Source organism: Spermophilus citellus (genome assembly GCF_964194105.1).
Source record: "Spermophilus citellus genome assembly, chromosome: 4".
Classification (NCBI taxonomy): Eukaryota; Metazoa; Chordata; class Mammalia; order Rodentia; family Sciuridae; genus Spermophilus; species Spermophilus citellus.
Window position 1 is genome coordinate 90,590,617 of NC_138185.1, and position 19,466 is coordinate 90,610,082.

Below are 19,466 nucleotides of genomic sequence, written 5' to 3' on the forward strand. Positions count from 1 at the left end.
TAAACCGTAGGTTGGCAGTAACAGTTTTAAATTTTAGGTTTCACTCTGTTTTCTCCTATATGGATACATGTAGTTGGAACTCTAAATCAAACACGGTTTGTGCTAGCTCTTTGAAACTTGACACAATAAAGTAGTTCCAAGTTCTAACTCTATGGTTTGTTTCCTATTGATGTACCCTAAGCAGAGACCGGCGCAAATAACTTTCATGGAAAGGGGTTGCCAAGCTTCCAAAAAACTACGAGTTTCTTGAAATCTCAGCATACATTTTTTCACCCATCTTGATCACACTTTCAGGTAATGATCAGTACCCCAATCCCACTTGGCTCACCAAATTTCGTTCTTCTAGGTTAAACCGTTCGTTGGCAGTAACAGTTTAAATTTTTAGGTTTCACTCTGTTTTCTCCTATATGGATACATGTAGTTGGAACTCTAAATCAAACACGGTTTGTGCTAGCTCTTTGAAACTAGACACAATAAAGTTGTTCCAAGTTCCATCTCTATGGTTTGTTTCCTTTTGATGTAGCCCTAAGCAGAGACTGGCACAAATCACTTTCATGGAAAGAGGTGCAAAGATTCCAAAAAACTATGAGTTTCCTGAAATCTCAGCACACATTTTTTCACCCAATCTTGATGAAACTTTCAGGTAATGATAAGTACCCCAATCCCACTTGGCTCACCAAATTTCGTTCTTCTAGTTTAAACCATTCGTTGGCAGTAACAGTTTTAATTTTTAGGTTTCACTCTGTTTTCTCCTATATGGATACATGTAGTTGGAACTCTAAATCAAACACGGTTTGTGCTAGCTCTTTGAAACTAGACACAATAAAGTTGTTCCAAGTTCTAACTCTATGGTTTGTTTCCTATTGATGTAGCCCTAAGCAGAGACTGGCGCAAATCACTTTCATGGAAAGGGGTTGCCAAACTTCCAAAAAACTACGAGTTTCCTGAAATCTCAGCACACATTTTTTCACCCAATATTGATGAAACTTTTAGGTAATGATCAGTACCCCAATCCCACTTGGCTCACCAAATTTCATTCTTCTAGGATAAACCGTTCTTTGGCAGTAACAGTTTTAATTTTTAGTTTTCACTCTGTTTTCTCTTATATGGATACATGTTGTTGGAACTCTAAATGAAACACGGTTTGTGCTAGCTCTTGGAAAATTGACACACTAAAGTAGTTCCAAGTTCTACCTCTATGATTTGTTTCCTATTGATGTAGCCCTAAGCAGAGACTGGCGCAAATCACTTTCATGGAAAGGGTTTGCCAAGCTTCCAAAAAACTATGAGTTTCCTGAAATCTCAGCACACATTTTTTCACCCAATCATGATGACACTTTCAGGTAATGATCAGTACCCCAATCCCACTTGCTCACCAAATTTCGTTCTTCTAGTTTAAAACCTTCGTTGGCAGTAACAGTTTTAATTTTTAGGTTTCACTCTGTTTTCTCCTATATGGATACATGTAGTTGGAACTCTAAATCAAACACGGTTTGTGCTACCTCTTGAAAACTTGACACAATAAATTAGTTCCAAGTTCTATCTCTATGGTTTGTTTCCTATTGATGTAGCCCTAAGCAGAGACTGGCGCAAATCACTTTCATGGAAAGGGGTTGCCAAGCTTCCAAAAAACTACGAGTTTCCTGAAATCTCAGCACACATTTTTTCACCCAATCTTGATGACACTTTCAGGTAATGATCAGTACCCCAATCCCAATTGGCACACTAAATTTCGTTCGTCTAGGTTTAACCGTTCGTTGGCAGTAACAGTTTTAATTTTTAGGTTTCACTCTGTTTTCTCCTATATGGATACATGTAGTTGGAACTCTAAATCAAACACGGTATGTGCTAGCTCTTGAAAACTTGACACAATAAAGTAGTTCAAAGTTCTATCCCTATGGATAGTTTCTTATTGATATACCCTAAGCCGAGACCGACGCAAATCACTTTCATGGAAAGGGGTTGCCAAGCTTCCAAAAATCTACGAGTTTCCTGAAATCTCAGCACACATTTTTTCACCCAATCACGATGACACTTTCAGATAATGATCAGTACCCCAATCCCACTTGCTCAAAAATTTCGTTCTTCTAGGTTAAACCCTTCGTTGGCAGTAACAGTTTTAATTTTTAGGTTTCACTCTGTTTTCTCCTATATGGATACATGTAGTTGGAACTCTAAATCAAACACAGTTTGTGCTAGCTCTTTGAAACTTGACACAATAAAGTAGTTCCAAGTTCTATCTCTATGGTTTGTTTCCTATTGATGTAGCCCTAAGCAGTGACTGGCGCAAATCACTTTCATGGAAAGGGTTGCCAAGCTTCCAAAAAACTACGAGTTTCCTGAAATCTCAGCACACATTTTTTCACCCAATCTTGATGATACTTTCAGGTAATGATCAGTACCCCGTTCACACTTGGCTCACCAAATATCGTTCTTCTAGGTTAAACCGTTCGTTGGCAGTAACAGTTTTAATTTTTAGGTTTCACTCTGTTTTCTCCTATATGGATACATGTAGTTGGAACTCTAAATCAAACACGGTTTGTTCTAGCTCTTTGAAACTTGACACAATAAGGTAGTTCCAAGTTCTATCTTTATGGTTTGTTTCCTTGATGTAGCCCTGAGCAGAAACCGGCGCAAATCACTTTCAAGGAAAGGGGTTGCCAAACTTCTAAAAAACTACGAGTTTCCAGAAATCTCAGCACACATTTTTTTCACTCAGTCTTGATGACACTTTCAGGTAATGATCAGTACCCCAATCCCACTTGGCTCTCCAAATTTCATTCTCCTAGTTTAAACCGTTCGTTGGCAGTAACAGTTTTATTTATTAGGTTTCACTCTGTTTTCTCTTATATGGATACATGTAGTTGGAACTCTAAATAAAACACGGTTTGTGCTAGCTCTTTGAATCTTGACACAATAAAGTAGTTCCAAGTTCTATCTCTATGGTTTGTTTCCTATTGATGTAGCAATAAGCAGAGACTGGCGCAAATCACTTTCATGGAAAGGGGTTGCCAAGCTTCCAAAAAACTACGAATTTTGAAATCTCAGCACACAATTTTTCACCCAATCTTGATGACACTTTCAGGTAATGATCAGTACCCCAATCCCACTTGGCTCACCAAATTTCATTCTTCTGGGTTAAACCGTTTGTTGGCAGTATCAGTTTTAATTTTTAGGTTTCACTCTGTTTTCTCCTATATGGATACATGAAGTTGGAACTCTAAATCAAACACGGTTTGTGCTAGCTCTAGAAAACTTGACACAATAAAGTAGTTCCAAGTTCTATCTCTATGGTTTGTTTCCTATTGATGTATCCCTAAGTAGAAACCGGCGCAAATCACTTTCATGGAAAGGGGTTGCCAAGCTTCTAAAAAACTAGGAGTTTCCTGAAATCTCAGCACACATTTTTTCACCCAATCTTGATGACACTTTCAGGTAATGATCAGTACCCCAATCCCACTTGGCTCAACAAATTTAGTTCTTCTAGGTTAATCCGTAGGTTGGCAGTAACAGTTTTAAATTTTAGGTCTCACTCTGTTTTCTCCTATATTGATACATGTAGTTGGAACTCTAAATCAAACACGGTTTGTGCTAGCTCTTTGAAATTAGACACAATAAAGTAGTTCCAAGTTCTAACTCTATGGTTTGTTTCCTATTGATATACCCTAAGCCGAGACCGGCGCAAATCACTTTCATGGAAAGGGGTTGCCAAGCTTCCAAAAAACTACGAGTTTCCTGAAATCTCAGCACACATTTTTTCACCCAATCTTGATGACGCTTTCAGGTAATGATCAGTTCCCCAATCCCTCTTGCTCACCAAATTTCGTTCTTCTAGGTTAAACCATTTGTTGGCAGTAACAGTTTTAATTTTTATGTTTCACTCTGTTTTCTCCTATATGGATACATGTAGTCGGAACTCTAAATCAAACACGGTTTGTGCTAGCTCTTGAAAAATTGACACAATGAATCAGTTCCAAGTTCTATCTCTATGGTTTGTTTCCTATTGATGTAGCCCTAAGCAGAGACTGGCACAAATCACTTTCATGGAAAAGGGTTGCCAAGCTTCTAAAAAACTACGAGTTTCCTGAAATCTCAGCACACATTTTTTCACCCAATCTTGATGACACTTTCAGGTAATGATCAGTACCCCAATCCCACTTGGCTCACCAAATTTCGTTTTTCTAGGTTAAACCGTAGGTTGGCAGTAACAGTTTTAAATTTTAGGTTTCACTCTGTTTTCTCCTATATGGATACATGTAGTTGGAACTCTAAATCAAACACGGTTTGTGCTAGCTCTTTGAAACTTGACACAATAAAGTAGTTCCCTGTTCTAACTCTATGGTTTGTTTCCTATTGATGTAGCCCTAAGCAGAGACCGGCGCAAATAACTTTCATGGAAAGGGGTTGCCAAGCTTCCAAAAAACTACGAGTTTCTTGAAATCTCAGCATACATTTTTTCACCCAATCTTGATCACACTTTCAGGTAATGATCAGTACCCCAATCCCACTTGGCTCACCAAATTTCGTTCTTCTAGGTTAAACCGTTCGTTGGCAGTAACAGTTTAAATTTTTAGGTTTCACTCTGTTTTCTCCTATATGGATACATGTAGTTGGAACTCTAAATCAAACATGGTTTGTGCTAGCTCTTTGAAATTTGACACAATAAAGTGGTTCCAAGTTCCATCTCTATGGTTTGTTTCCTTTTGATGTAACCCTTAGCAGAGACCGGCGCAAATCACTATCATGGAAAGAGGTGCAAAGATTCCAAAAAACTATGAGTTTCCTGAAATCTCAGCACACATTTTTTCACCCAATCTTGATGACACTTTCAGGTAATGATAAGTACCCCAATCCCACTTGGCTCACCAAATTTCGTTCTTCTAGGTTAAACCGTTCGTTGGCAGTGACAGTTTTAATTTTTAGTTTTCACTCTGTTTTCTCCTATATGGATACATGTAGTTGGAACTCTAAATCAAACACGGTTTGTGCTAGCTCTTTGAAACTAGACACAATAAAGTTGTTCCAAGTTCTAACTCTATGGTTTCTTTCCTATTGATGTAGCCCTAAGCAGAGACTGGCGCAAATCACTTTCATGGAAAGGGGTTGCCAAACTTCCAAAAAACTACGAGTTTCCTGAAATCTCAGCACACATTTTTTCACCCAATCTTGATGACACTTTTAGGTAATGATCAGTACCCCAATCCCACTTGGCTCACCAAATTTCGTTCTTCTAGTTTAAACCATTCGTTGGCAGTAACAGTTTTAATTTTTAGGTTTCACTCTGTTTTCTCCTATATGGATACATGTAGTTGGTACTCTAAATCAAACACGGTTTGTGCTAGCTCTTTGAAACTAGACACAATAACGTAGTTCCAAGTTTTAACTCTATGGTTTGTTTCCTATTGATGTAGCCCTAAGCAGAGACTGGCGAAAATCACTTTCAAGGAAAGGGGTTGCCAAACTTCCAAAAAACTACGAGTTTCCTGAAATCTCAGCACACATTTTTTCACCCAATCTTGATGACACTTTCAGGTAATGATCAGTAACCCAATTCCACTTGGCTCACCAAATTTCATTCTTCTAGGATAAACCGTTCTTTGGCAGTAACAGTTTTAATTTTTAGTTTTCACTCTGTTTTCTCTTATATGGATACATGTTGTTGGAACTCTAAATGAAACACGGTTTGTGCTAGCTCTTGGAAACTTGACACACTAAAGTAGTTCCAAGTTCTACCTCTATGATTTGTTTCCTATTGATGTAGCCCTAAGCAGAGACTGGCGCAAATCACTTTCATGGAAAGGGTTTGCCAAGCTTCCAAAAAACTACGAGTTTCCTGAAATCTCAGCACACATTTTTTCACCCAATCATGATGACACTTTCAGGTAATGATCAGTACCCCAATCCCACTTGCTCACCAAATTTCGTTCTTCTAGGTTAAAACCTTCGTTGGCAGTAACAGTTTTAATTTTTAGGTTTCACTCTGTTTTCTCCTATATGGATACATGTAGTTGGAACTCTAAATCAAACACGGTTTGTGCTACCTCTTGAAAACTTGACACAATAAATTAGTTCCAAGTTCTATCTCTATGGTTTGTTTCCTATTGATGTAGCCCTAAGCAGAGACTTGCGCAAATCACTTTCATGGAAAGGGGTTGCCAAGCTTCCAAAAAACTACGAGTTTCCTGAAATCTCAGCACACATTTTTTCACCCAATCTTGATGACACTTTCAGGTAATGATCAGTACCCCAATCCCAATTGGCACACTAAATTTCGTTCGTCTATGTTTAACCGTTCGTTGGCAGTAACAGTTTTAATTTTTAGGTTTCACTCTGTTTTCTCCTATATGGATACATGTAGTTGGAACTCTAAATCAAACACGGTATGTGCTAGCTCTTGAAAACTTGACACAATAAAGTAGTTCAAAGTTCTATCCCTATGGATAGTTTCCTATTGATATACCCTAAGCCGAGACCGACGCAAATCACTTTCATGGAAAGGGGTTGCCAAGCTTCCAAAAATCTACGAGTTTCCTGAAATCTCAGCACACATTTTTTCACCCAATCATGATGACACTTTCAGATAATGATCAGTACCCCAATTTCACTTGCTCACCAAATTTCGTTCTTCTAGGTTAAACCCTTCGTTGGCAGTAACAGTTTTAATTTTTAGGTTTCACTCTGTTTTCTCCTATATGGATACATGTAGTTGGAACTCTAAATCAAACACAGTTTGTGCTAGCTCTTTGAAACTTGACACAATAAAGTAGTTCCAAGTTCTATCTCTATGGTTTGTTTCCTATTGATGTAGCCCTAAGCAGCGACTGGCGCAAATCACTTTCATGGAAAGGGGTTGCTAAGCTTCCAAAAAACTACGAGTTTCCTGAAATCTCAGCACACATTTTTTCACCCAATCTTGATGATACTTTCAGGTAATGATCAGTACCCCGTTCACACTTGGCTCACCAAATATCGTTCTTCTAGGTTAAACCGTTCGTTGGCAGTAACAGTTTTAATTTTTAGGTTTCACTCTGTTTTCTCCTATATGGATACATGTAGTTGGAACTCTAAATCAAACACGGTTTGTTCTAGCTCTTTGAAACTTGACACAATAAGGTAGTTCCAAGTTCTATCTTTATGGTTTGTTTCCTTGATGTAGCCCTGAGCAGAAACCGGCGCAAATCACTTTCAAGGAAAGGGGTTGCCAAACTTCTAAAAAACTACGAGTTTCCTGAAATCTCAGCACACATTTTTTTCACTCAGTCTTGATGACACTTTCAGGTAATGATCAGTACCCCAATCCCACTTGGCTCTCCAAATTTCATTCTCCTAGTTTAAACCGTTCGTTTGCAGTAGCAGTTTTATTTATTAGGTTTCACTCTGTTTTCTCTTATATGGATACATGTAGTTGGAACTCTAAATAAAACACGGTTTGTGCTAGCTCTTTGAATCTTGACACAATAAAGTAGTTCCAAGTTCTATCTCTATGGTTTGTTTCCTATTGATGTAGCTATAAGCAGAGACTGGCGCAAATCACTTTCATGGAAAGGGGTTGCCAAGCTTCCAAAAAACTACGAGTTTTGAAATCTCAGCACACATTTTTTCACCCAATCTTGATGACACTTTCAGGTAATGATCAGTACCCCAATCCCACTTGGCTCACCAAATTTCATTCTTCTGGGTTAAACCGTTTGTTGGCAGTATCAGTTTTAATTTTTAGGTTTCACTCTGTTTTCTCCTATATGGATACATGAAGTTGGAACTCTAAATCAAACACGGTTTGTGCTAGCTCTAGAAAACTTGACACAATAAAGTAGTTCCAAGTTCTATCTCTATGGTTTGTTTCCTATTGATGTATCCCTAAGTAGAAACCGGCGCAAATCACTTTCATGGAAAGGGGTTGCCAAGCTTCTAAAAAACTAGGAGTTTCCTGAAATCTCAGCACATATTTTTTCACCCAATCTTGATGACACTTTCAGGTAATGATCAGTACCCCAATCCCACTTGGCTCAACAAATTTAGTTCTTCTAGGTTAATCCGTAGGTTGGCAGTAACAGTTTTAAATTTTAGGTCTCACTCTGTTTTCTCCTATATTGATACATGTAGTTGGAACTCTAAATCAAACACGGTTTGTGCTAGCTCTTTGAAATTAGACACAATAAAGTAGTTCCAAGTTCTAACTCTATGGTTTGTTTCCTATTGATATACCCTAAGCCGAGACCGGCGCAAATCACTTTCATGGAAAGGGGTTGCCAAGCTTCCAAAAAACTACGAGTTTCCTGAAATCTCAGCACACATTTTTTCACCCAATCTTGATGACGCTTTCAGGTAATGATCAGTTCCCCAATCCCTCTTGCTCACCAAATTTCGTTCTTCTAGGTTAAACCATTTGTTGGCAGTAACAGTTTTAATTTTTAGGTTTCACTCTGTTTTCTCCTATATGGATACCTGTAGTCGGAACTCTAAATCAAACACGGTTTGTGCTAGCTCTTGAAAACTTGACACAATGAATCAGTTCCAAGTTCTATCTCTATGGTTTGTTTCCTATTGATGTAGCCCTAAGCAGAGACTGGCACAAATCACTTTCATGGAAAAGGGTTGCCAAGCTTCTAAAAAACTACGAGTTTCCTGAAATCTCAGCATACATTTTTTCACCCAATCTTGATGACACTTTCAGGTAATGATCAATACCCCAATCCCACTTGGCTCACCAAATTTCGTTTTTCTAGGTTAAACCGTAGGTTGGCAGTAACAGTTTTAAATTTTAGGTTTCACTCTGTTTTCTCCTATATGGATACATGTAGTTGGAACGCTAAATCAAACACGGTTTGTGCTAGCTCTTTGAAATTAGACACAATAAAGTACTTCCAAGTTCTAACTCTATGGTTTGTTTCCTATTGATGTAGCCCTAAGCAGAGACCGGCGCAAATAACTTTCATGGAAAGGGGTTGCCAAGCTTCCAAAAAACTACGAGTTTCTTGAAATCTCAGCATACATTTTTTCACCCAATCTTGATCACACTTTCAGGTAATGATCAGTACCCCAATCACACTTGGCTCACCAAATTTCGTTCTTCTAGGTTAAACCGTTCGTTGGCAGTGAGAGTTTTAATTTTTAGTTTTCACTCTGTTTTCTCCTATATGGATACATGTAGTTGGAACTCTAAATCAAACACGGTTTGTGCTAGCTCTTTGAAACTAGACACAATAAAGTTGTTCCAAGTTCTAACTCTATGGTTTGTTTCCTATTGATGTTGCCCTAAGCAGAGACTGGCGCAAATCACTTTCATGGAAAGGGGTTGCCAAACTTCCAAAAAATTACGATTTTCCTGAAATCTCAGCACACATTTTTTCACCCAATCTTGATGACACTTTTAGGTAATGATCAGTACCCCAATCCCACTTGGCTCACCAAATTTCGTTCTTCTAGTTTAAACCATTCGTTGGCAGTAACAGTTTTAATTTTTAGGTTTCACTCTGTTTTCTCCTATATGGATACATGTAGTTGGTACTCTAAATCAAACACGGTTTGTGCTAGCTCTTTGAAACTAGACACAATAACGTAGTTCCAAGTTTTAACTCTATGGTTTGTTTCCTATTGATGTAGCCCTAAGCAGAGACTGGCAAAAATCACTTTCAAGGAAAGGGGTTGCCAAACTTCCAAAAAACTACGAGTTTCCTGAAATCTCAGCACACATTTTTTCACCCAATCTTGATGACACTTTCAGGTAATGATCAGTACCCCAATCCCACTTGGCTCACCAAATTTCATTCTTCTAGGATAAACCATTCTTTGGCAGTAACAGTTTTAATTTTTAGTTTTCACTCTGTTTTCTCTTATATGGATACATGTTGTTGGAACTCTAAATGAAACACGGTTTGTGCTAGCTCTTTGAAACTTGACACACTAAAGTAGTTCCAAGTTCGACCTCTATGATTTGTTTCCTATTGATGTAGCCCTAAGCAGAGACTGGCGCAAATCACTTTCATGGAAAGGGTTTGCCAAGCTTCCAAAAAACTACGAGTTTCCTGAAATCTCAGCACACATTTTTTCACCCAATCATGATGACACTTTCAGGTAATGATCAGTACCCCAATCCCACTTGCTCACCAAATTTCGTTCTTCTAGGTTAAAACCTTCGTTGGCAGTAACAGTTTTAATTTTTAGGTTTCACTCTGTTTTCTCCTATATGGATACATGTAGTTGGAACTCTAAATCAAACACGGTTTGTGCTACCTCTTGAAAACTTGACACAATAAATTAGTTCCAAGTTCTATCTCTATGGTTTGTTTCCTATTGATGTAGCCCTAAGCAGAGACTTGCGCAAATCACTTTCATGGAAAGGGGTTGCCAAGCTTCCAAAAAACTACGAGTTTCCTGAAATCTCAGCACACATTTTTTCACCCAATCTTGATTACACTTTCAGGTAATGATCAGTACCCCGTTCTCACTTGGCTCACCAAACTTCGTTTTTCTAGGTAAAACCGTTCGTTGGCAGTAACAGTTTTAATTTTTAGGTTTCACTCTGTTTTCTCCTATATGGATACATGTAGTTGGAACTCTAAATCAAACACGGTTTGTGCTAGCTCTTTGAAACTTGACACAATAAGGTAGTTCCAAGTTCTATCTTTATGGTTTGTTTCCTATTGATGTAGCCCTAAGCAGAAACCGGCGCAAATCACTTTCAAGGAAAGGGGTTGCCAATCTTCCAAAAAACTACGAGTTTTGAAATCTCAGCACACATTTTTTCACCCAATCTTGATGACACTTTCAGGTAATGATCAGTACCCCAATCCCACTTGGCTCACCAAATTTCATTCTTCTAGGTTAAAACGTTTGTTGGCAGTATCAGTTTTAATTTTTAGGTTTCACTCTGTTTTCTCCTATATGGATACATGAAGTTGGATCTCTAAATCAAACACGGTTTGTGCTACCTCTTGAAAACTTGACACAATAAAGTAGTTCCAAGTTCTATCTCTATGGTTTGTTTCCTATTGATGTAGCCCTAAGCAGAAACCGGCGCAAATCACTTTCATGGAAAGGGGTTGCCAAGCTTCCAAAAAACTAGGAGTTTCCTGAAATCTCAGCACACATTTTTTCACCCAATCTTGATGACACTTTCAGGTAATGATCAGTACCCCAATCCCACTTGGCTCAACAAATTTCATTCTTCTAGGTTAAACCGTAGGTTGGCAGTAACAGTTTTAAATTTTAGGTTTCACTCTGTTTTCTACTATATGGATACATGTAGTTGGAACGCTAAATCAAACACGGTTTGTGCTAGCTCTTTGAAATTAGACACAATAAATTAGTTCCAAGTTCTAACTCTATGGTTTGTTTCCTATTGTTGTAGCCCTAAGCAGAGACTGGCGCAAATCACTTTCATGGAAAGGGGTTGCCAAACTTCCAAAAAACTACGAGTTTCCTGAAATCTCAGCACATATTTTTTCACCCAATCTTGATGACACTTTCTGGTAATGATCAGTTCCCCAATCCCAATTGGCACACTAAATTTCGTTCGTCTAGTTTTATCCGTTCGTTGGCAGTAACAGTTTTAATTTCTAGGTTTCACTCTGTTTTCTTTTATATGAATACATGTAGTTGGAACTCTAAATCAAACACGGTTTGTGCTAGCTCTTTGAAACTTGACACAATAGAGTAGTTCCAAGTTCTATCTCTATGGTTTGTTTCCTATTGATGTAGCCCTAAGCAGAGACCGCGGCAAATCAATTCCATGGAAAGGGGTTGCCAAGCTTCCAAAAAGCTATGAGTTTCCTGAAATCTCAGCATACATTTTTAAACCCAATCTTGATGACACTTTCAGGTAATGATCAGTACCCCAATCCCACTTGGCTCACCAAATTTCGTTCTTCTATGTTAAACCGTTCGTAGGCAGTAACAGTTTTAATTTTTAGGTTTCACTCTGTTTTCTCCTACATGGATACATGTAGTTGGAACTCTAAATCAAACACGGTTTGTGCTAGCTCTTTGAAACTTGACACAATAAAGTAGTTCCAAGTTCTATCTCTATGGTTTGTTTCCTATTGATGTAGCCCTAAGCAGAGACCTGTGCAAATCACTTTCATGGAAAGGGGTTGCCAAGCTTCCAAAAAAACTACGAGTTTCCTGAAATCTCAGCACACATTTTTTCACCCAAACTTGATGACACTTTCAGGTAATGATCAATAACCCAATCCCACTTGGCACACCAAATTTCGTTCTTCTAGGTTAAACCGTTCGTTGGCAGTAACAGTTTAAATTGTTAGGTATCACTCTGTTTTCTCCTATACGGATACATGCAGTTGAAACTCTAAATCAAACACGGTTTGTGCTAGCTCTTTGAAATTTGACACAATAAAGTGGTTCAAGTTCCATCTCTATGGATTGTTTCCTATTGATGTAGCCCTTAGCAGAGACCGGCACAAATCACTATCATGGAAAGGGGTGCAAAGATTCCAAAAAACTACGAGTTTCCTGAAATCTCAGCACACATTTTTTCACCCAATCTTGATTACACTTTCAGGTAATGATAAGTACCCCAATCCCTCTTGGCTCACCAAATTTCGTTCTTCTAGGTTAAACCGTTCGTTGGCAGTAACAGTTTAAATTTTTAGGTTTCACTCTGTTTTATCCTATATGGATACATGTAGTTGGAACTCTTAATCAAACACGGTTTGTGGTAGCTCTTTGAAACTAGACAAAATAAAGTAGTTCCAAGTTTTAACTCTATGGTTTGTTTCCTATTGATGTAGCCCTAAGCAGAGACTGGCGAAAATCACTTTAAAGGAAAGGGGTTGCCAAACTTCCAAAAAACTACGAGTTTCCTGAAATCTCAGCACACATTTTTTCACCCAATCTTGATGACACTTTCAGGTAATGATCAGTACCCCAATCCCACTTGCTCACCAAATTTCATTCTTCTAGGTTAAACCGTTCGTTGGCAGTAACAGTTTTAATTTTTAGGTTTCACTCTGTTTTCTCCTATGTGGATACATGTTGTTGGAACTCTAAATCAAACACGGTTTGTGCTACCTCTCGAAAACTTGACACAATATATTAGTTCCAAGTTCTATCTCTATGGTTTGTTTCCTATTGATGTAGCCCTAAACAGAGACTGGCACAAATCACTTTTATGGAAAGGGTTTTCCAAGCTTCCAAAAAACTACGAGTTTCCTGAAATCTCAGCACACATTTTTTCACCCAATCATGATGACACTTTCAGGTAATAATCAGTACCCCAATCCCACTTGCTCACCAAATTTCGTTCTTCTAGGTTAAACCATTCGTTGGCAGTAACAGTTTTAATTTTTAGGTTTCACTCTGTTTTCTCCTATATGGATACTTGTAGTTGGAACTCTAAATCAAACACGGTTTGTGCTAACTCTTGAAAACTTTACACAATAAATTAGTTCCAAGTTCTATCTCTATGGTTTGTTTCCTATTGATGTAGCCCTAAGCAGAGACTGGAGCAAATCACTTTCATGGAAAGTGTTTGCCAAGCTTCCAAAAAACTACAAGTTTCCCGAAAACTCAGCACACATTTTTTCACCCAATCTTGAGGACACTTTCAGGTAATGATCAGTACCCCAATCCCACTTGGCTCACCAAATTTCATTCTTCTAGGTTAAACCGTTTGTTGGCAGTATAAGTTTTAATTTTTAGGTTTCACACTGTTTTCTCCTATATCTATACATGAAGTTAGAACTCTAAATCAAACACGGTTTGTGCTAGCTCTAGAAAACTTGACACAATAAGGTAGTTCGAAGTTCTATCTCTATGGTTTGTTTCCTATTTATGTAGCCCTAAGCAGAAACTGGCGCAAATCACTTTCATGGAAAGGGGTTGCCAAACTTCTAAAAAACTACGAGTTTCCTGAAATCTCAGCACACATTTTTTTCACTCAATCTTGATGACACTTTCAGGTAATGATCAGTACCCCAATCCCACTTCCTCACCAAATTTTGTTCTCCTAGGTTAAACCGTTCGTTGGCAGTAACAGTTTTAATTATTAGGTTTCACTCTGTTTTCTCCTATATGGATACATGTAGTTGGAACTCTAAATAAAACACGGTTTGTGCTAGCTTTTTGAAACTTGACACAATAAAGTAGTTCCAAGTTTTATCTCTATGGTTTGTTTCCTATTGATGTAGCCCTAAGCAGAGACTGGCGCAAATCACTTTCATGGAAAGGGGTTGCCAAGCTTCCAAAAAACTACGAGTTTTGAAATCTCAGCACACATTTTTTCACCCAATCTTGATGACACTTTCAGGGAATGATCACTACCCCAATCCCACTTGGCTCACCAAATTTCATTCTTCTAGGTTAAACCGTTTTTGTCAGTATAAGTTTTAATTTTTAGGTTTCATTCTGTTTTCTCCTATATGGATACATGAAGTTGGAACTCTAAATCAAACACGGTTTGTGCTAGCTCTTGAAAACTTGACACAATAAAGTAGTTCCAAGTTCTATCTCTATGGTTTGTTTCCTATTGATGTAGCCCTAAGCAGAAACCGGCGCAAATCACTTTCATGGAAAGGGGTTGCCCAGCTTCTAAAAAACTACGAGTTTCCGGAAATCTCAAAATACATTTTTTCACCCAATCTTGATGACACTTTCAGGTAATGATCAGTACCCCAATCCCACTTGCTCACCAAAATTCGTTCTTCTAGGTTAAACCATTCGTTGGCAGTAACAGTTTTAATTTTTAGGTTTCACTCTGTTTTCTCCTATATGGATACATGTATTTGGAACCCTAAATCAAACACGGTTTGTGCTACCTCTTGAAAACGTGACACAATAAATTAGTTCCAAGTTGTATCTCTATGGTTTGTTTAATATTGATGTAGCCCTAAGCAGAGACTGGCGCAAATCACTTTATGGAAAGTGTTTGCCAAGCTTCCAAAAAACTACGAGTTTCCTGAAATCTCAGCACACATTTTTTCACCCAATCTTGATGACACTTTCAGGGAATGATCAGTACCCCAATCCCACTTGCTCACCAAATTTCGTTATTCTAGGTTAAACCGTTCTTTGGCAGTAACAGTTTTAAATTTTAGGTTTCACTCTGTTTTCTCCTATATGGATACATGTAGTTGGAACTCTAAATCAAACATGGCTTGTGCTAGCTCTTGAAAACTTAACACAATAATGTAGTTCCAAGTTCTATCTCTATGGTTTGTGTCCTATTGATGTAGCCCTACGCAGAAACCGGCGCAAATCACTTTCATGGAAATGGGTTGCCCAGCTTCCAAAAAACTACGAGTTTCCGGAAATCTCAGCATACATTTTTTCACCCAATCTTGATGACATTTTCAGGTAATGATCAGTACCCCAATCCCACTTGCTCACCAAATTTCATTCTTCTAGGTTAAACCGTTTTTGTCAGTATAAGTTTTAATTTTTAGGTTTCATTCTGTTTTCTCCTATATGGATACATGAAGTTGGAACTCTAAATCAAACACGGTTTGTGCTAGCTCTTGAAAACTTGACACAATAAAGTAGTTCCAAGTTCTATCTCTATGGTTTGTTTCCTATTGATGTAGCCCTAAGCAGAAACCGGCGCAAATCACTTTCATGGAAAGGGGTTGCCCAGCTTCTAAAAAACTACGAGTTTCCGGAAATCTCAAAATATATTTTTTCACCCAATCTTGATGACACTTTCAGGAAATGATCAGTACCCCAATCCCACTTGGCTCACCAAATTTCTTTTTTCTAGGTTAAACCGTTCGTTGGCATTAACAGTTTAAATTTTTAGGTTTCACTCTGTTTTCTCCTATATGGATACATGTAGTTGGAACTCTAAATCAAACACGGTTTGTGCTAGCTCTTGAAAACTTGACACAATAAAGTAGTTCCAAGTTCTATCTCTATGGTTTGTTTCCTATTGATGTAGCCCTAAGTAGAGACCAGCGCAAATCACTTTCATGGAAAGGGGTTGCCAAGCTTCCAAAAAACTATGAGTTTCCTGAAATCTCAGCACACATTTTTTCACCCAAACTTGATGACACTTTCAGGTAAGGATCAGTACCCCAATCCCACTTGGCTCACCAAATTTCATTCTTCTAGGATAAACCGTTCGGTGGCAGTAACAGTTTTAATTTTTAGGTTTCACTCTGTTTTCTCCTATATGGATACATGTAGTTGGAACTCTAAATGAAACACGGTTTGTGCTAGCTCTATGAAACTTGACACACTAAAGTAGTTCCAAGTTCTACCTCTATGATTTGTTTCCTATTGATGTAGTCCTAAGCAGAGACTTGCGCAAATCACTTTCATGGAAAGGGGTTGCCAAGCTTCCAAAAAACTACGAGTTTCCTGAAATCTCAGCACACATTTTTTCACCCAATCTTGATGACACTTTCAGGTAATGATCAGTACCCCAATCCCACTTGGCTCTCCAAATTTCGTTCTCCTAGGTTAAACCGTTCCTTGGCAGTAACAGTTTTAATTATTAGGTTTCACTCTGTTTTCTCCTATATGGATTCATGTAGTTGGAACTCTAAATAAAACACGGTTTGTGCTAGCTCTTTGAAACTTGACACAATAAAGTAGTTCCAAGTTCTATCTCTATGGTTTGTTTCCTATTGATGTAGCCCTAAGCAGAGACTGGTCAAATCACTTTCATGGAAAGGGGTTGCCAAGCTTCCAAACAATTACGAGTTTCCGGAAATCTCAGCATACATTTTTTCACCCAATCTTGATGACACTTTCAGGTAATGATCAGTACCCCAATCCCACTTGGCTCACCAAATTTCGTTTTTCTAGGTTAAACCGTTCGTTGGCAGTAAATTTTTAATTTTTAGGTTTCACTCTGTTTTCTTTTATATGGATACATGTAGTTGGAACTCTAAATCAAACACGGTTTGTGCTAGCTCTTGAAAGCTTGACACAATAAAGTAGTTCCACGTTATATCTCTATGGTTTGTTTCCTATTGATGTAGTCCTAAGCAGAGACCAGCGCAAATCACTTTCAGGGAAAGGGGTTGCCAAGCTTCCAAAAAACTACGAGTTACCTGAAATCTCAGCACACATTTTTTTCACCCAATCTTGATGACACTTTCAGGTAATGATCAGTACCCCAATCCCACTTGGCTCTCCTATTTCGTTCTCCTAGGTTAAACCGTTCGTTGGCAGTAACAATTTTAATTATTAGGTTTCACTCTGTTTTCTCCTATAAGGATACATGTAGTTGGAACTCTAAATCAAACACGGTTTGTGCTACCTCTTGAAATCTTGACACAATTATTTAGTTCCAAGTTCTAACTCTATGGTTTGTTTCCTATTGATGTAGCCCTAAGCAGAGACCTGCGCAAATCACTTTCATGAAAAGTTGTTGCCAAGCTTCCAAAAAACTACGAGTTTCCTGAAATCTCAGCACACATTTTTTCACCCAATCTTGATAACACTTTCAGGTAATGATCAGTACCCCAATCCCACTTGGCACACTAAATTTCCTTCGTCTAGGTTTAACCGTTCGTTGGCAGTAACAGTTTTAATTTTTAGGTTTCACTCTGTTTTCTCCTATATGGATACATGTAGTTGGAACTCTAAATCAAACACGGTTTGTGCTAGCTCTTGAAACCTTGACACAATAAAGTAGTGCCAAGTTCTATCTCTATGGTTTGTTTCCTATTGATGTAGCCCTTAGCAGAAACCAGCGCAAATCACTTTCTTGGAAAGGGGTTGCCCAGCTTCCAAAAAACTACGAGTTTCCTGAAATGTCAGCACACATTTTTTCACCCAATCTTGATGACACTTTCAGGTAATGATCAGTACCCCAATCCCACTTGGCTCACCAAATTTCATTCTTCTAGCTTAAACCGTTCGTTGGCAGTAACAGTTTTAATTTTAAGGTATCACTCTGTTTTCTCCTATATGGATACATGTAGTTGGAACTCTAAATCAAACACGGTTTGTGCTAGCTCTTGGAAACTTCACACAATAAAGTAGTTCCAAGTTATATCTCTATGGTTTGTTTCTTATTGATGTAGCCCTAAGCAGAGAAGGGCGCAAATCACTTTCATGGAAAGGGGTTGCCAAGCTTCCAAAAAACTACGAGTTTCCTGAAATCTCAGCACACATTTTTTCACCCAATCTTGATGACACATTCAGGTAATGATCAGTAACCCAATCCCACTTGGCTCACGAAATTTTGATTTCTAGTTTAAACCGTTCGTAGGCAGTAACAGTTTTAATTTTTAGGTTTCACTCTGTTTTCTCCTATATGGATACATGTGGTTGGAACTCTAAATGAAACACGGTTTGTGCTAGCTCTTTGAAACTTGACACAATAAAGTAGTTCCAAGTTCTATCTCTATGGTTTCTTTCCTATTGATGAAGCCCTAAGCAGAGGCTGGCGCAAATCACTTTCATGGAAAGGGGTTGCCAAGCTTCCAAAAAACTATTAGTTTCCTGAAATCTCAGCACACATTTTTTCACCCAATCTTGATGAGACTTTCAGGTAATGATCAGTACCCCAATCCCACTTGGCTCACCAAATTTCGTTCTTCTAGGTTAAACCGTTCGTTGGCAGTAACAGTTTTAATTTTTAGGTTTCACTCAGTTTTCTCCTATATGGATATATGTAGTTGGAACTCTAAATCAAACACGGATTGTGCTAGCTCTTTGAAACTTGGCACAATAAAGTAGTTCCAAGTTCTATCTCTATGGTTTGTTTCCTATTGATGTAGCCCTAAGCAGAGACTGGCGCAAATCACTTTCATGGAATGGGGTTCCCAAGCTTCCAAAAAACTATGAGTTTCCTGAAATCTCAGCACACATTTTTTCAACCAAACTTGATGACACTTTCAGGTTATGATCAGTATGCCAATCCCACTTGGCTCACCAAATTTCGTTCTTCTAGGTTAAACCGTTCGTTGGCAGTAACACTTTTAAATTTTAGGTTTCACTCTGTTTTCTCCTATATGGATACATGTATTTGGAACTCTAAATCAAACACGGTTTGGGCTAGCTCTTTGAAACTTGACACAATAAAGTAGTTCCAAGTCCTATCTCTATGCTTTGTTTCCTATTGATGTATTCCTAAGCAGAGACTTGCGCAAATCACTTTCATGGAAAGGGATTGCCCAGCTTCGAAAAAACTACGGGATTCCTGAAATCTCAGCATACATTTTTTCACCCAATCTTGATGACACTTTCAGGTAATGATCAGTACGGAATCCCACTTGGCTCACCAAATTTTGTTCTTCTAGGTTAAACCGTTCGTTGGCAGTATCAGTTTTAATTTTTAGGTTTCACTCTGTTTTCTCCTATATGGATACATGTATTTGGAACTCTAAATCAAACACGGTTTGGGCTAGCTCTTTGAAACTTGACACAATAAAGTAGTTCCAAGTCCTATCTCTATGCTTTGTTTCCTATTGATGTATTCCTAAGCAGAGACTTGCGCAAATCACTTTCATGGAAAGGGATTGCCAAGCTTCAAAAAACTACGAGTTTCCTGAAATCTC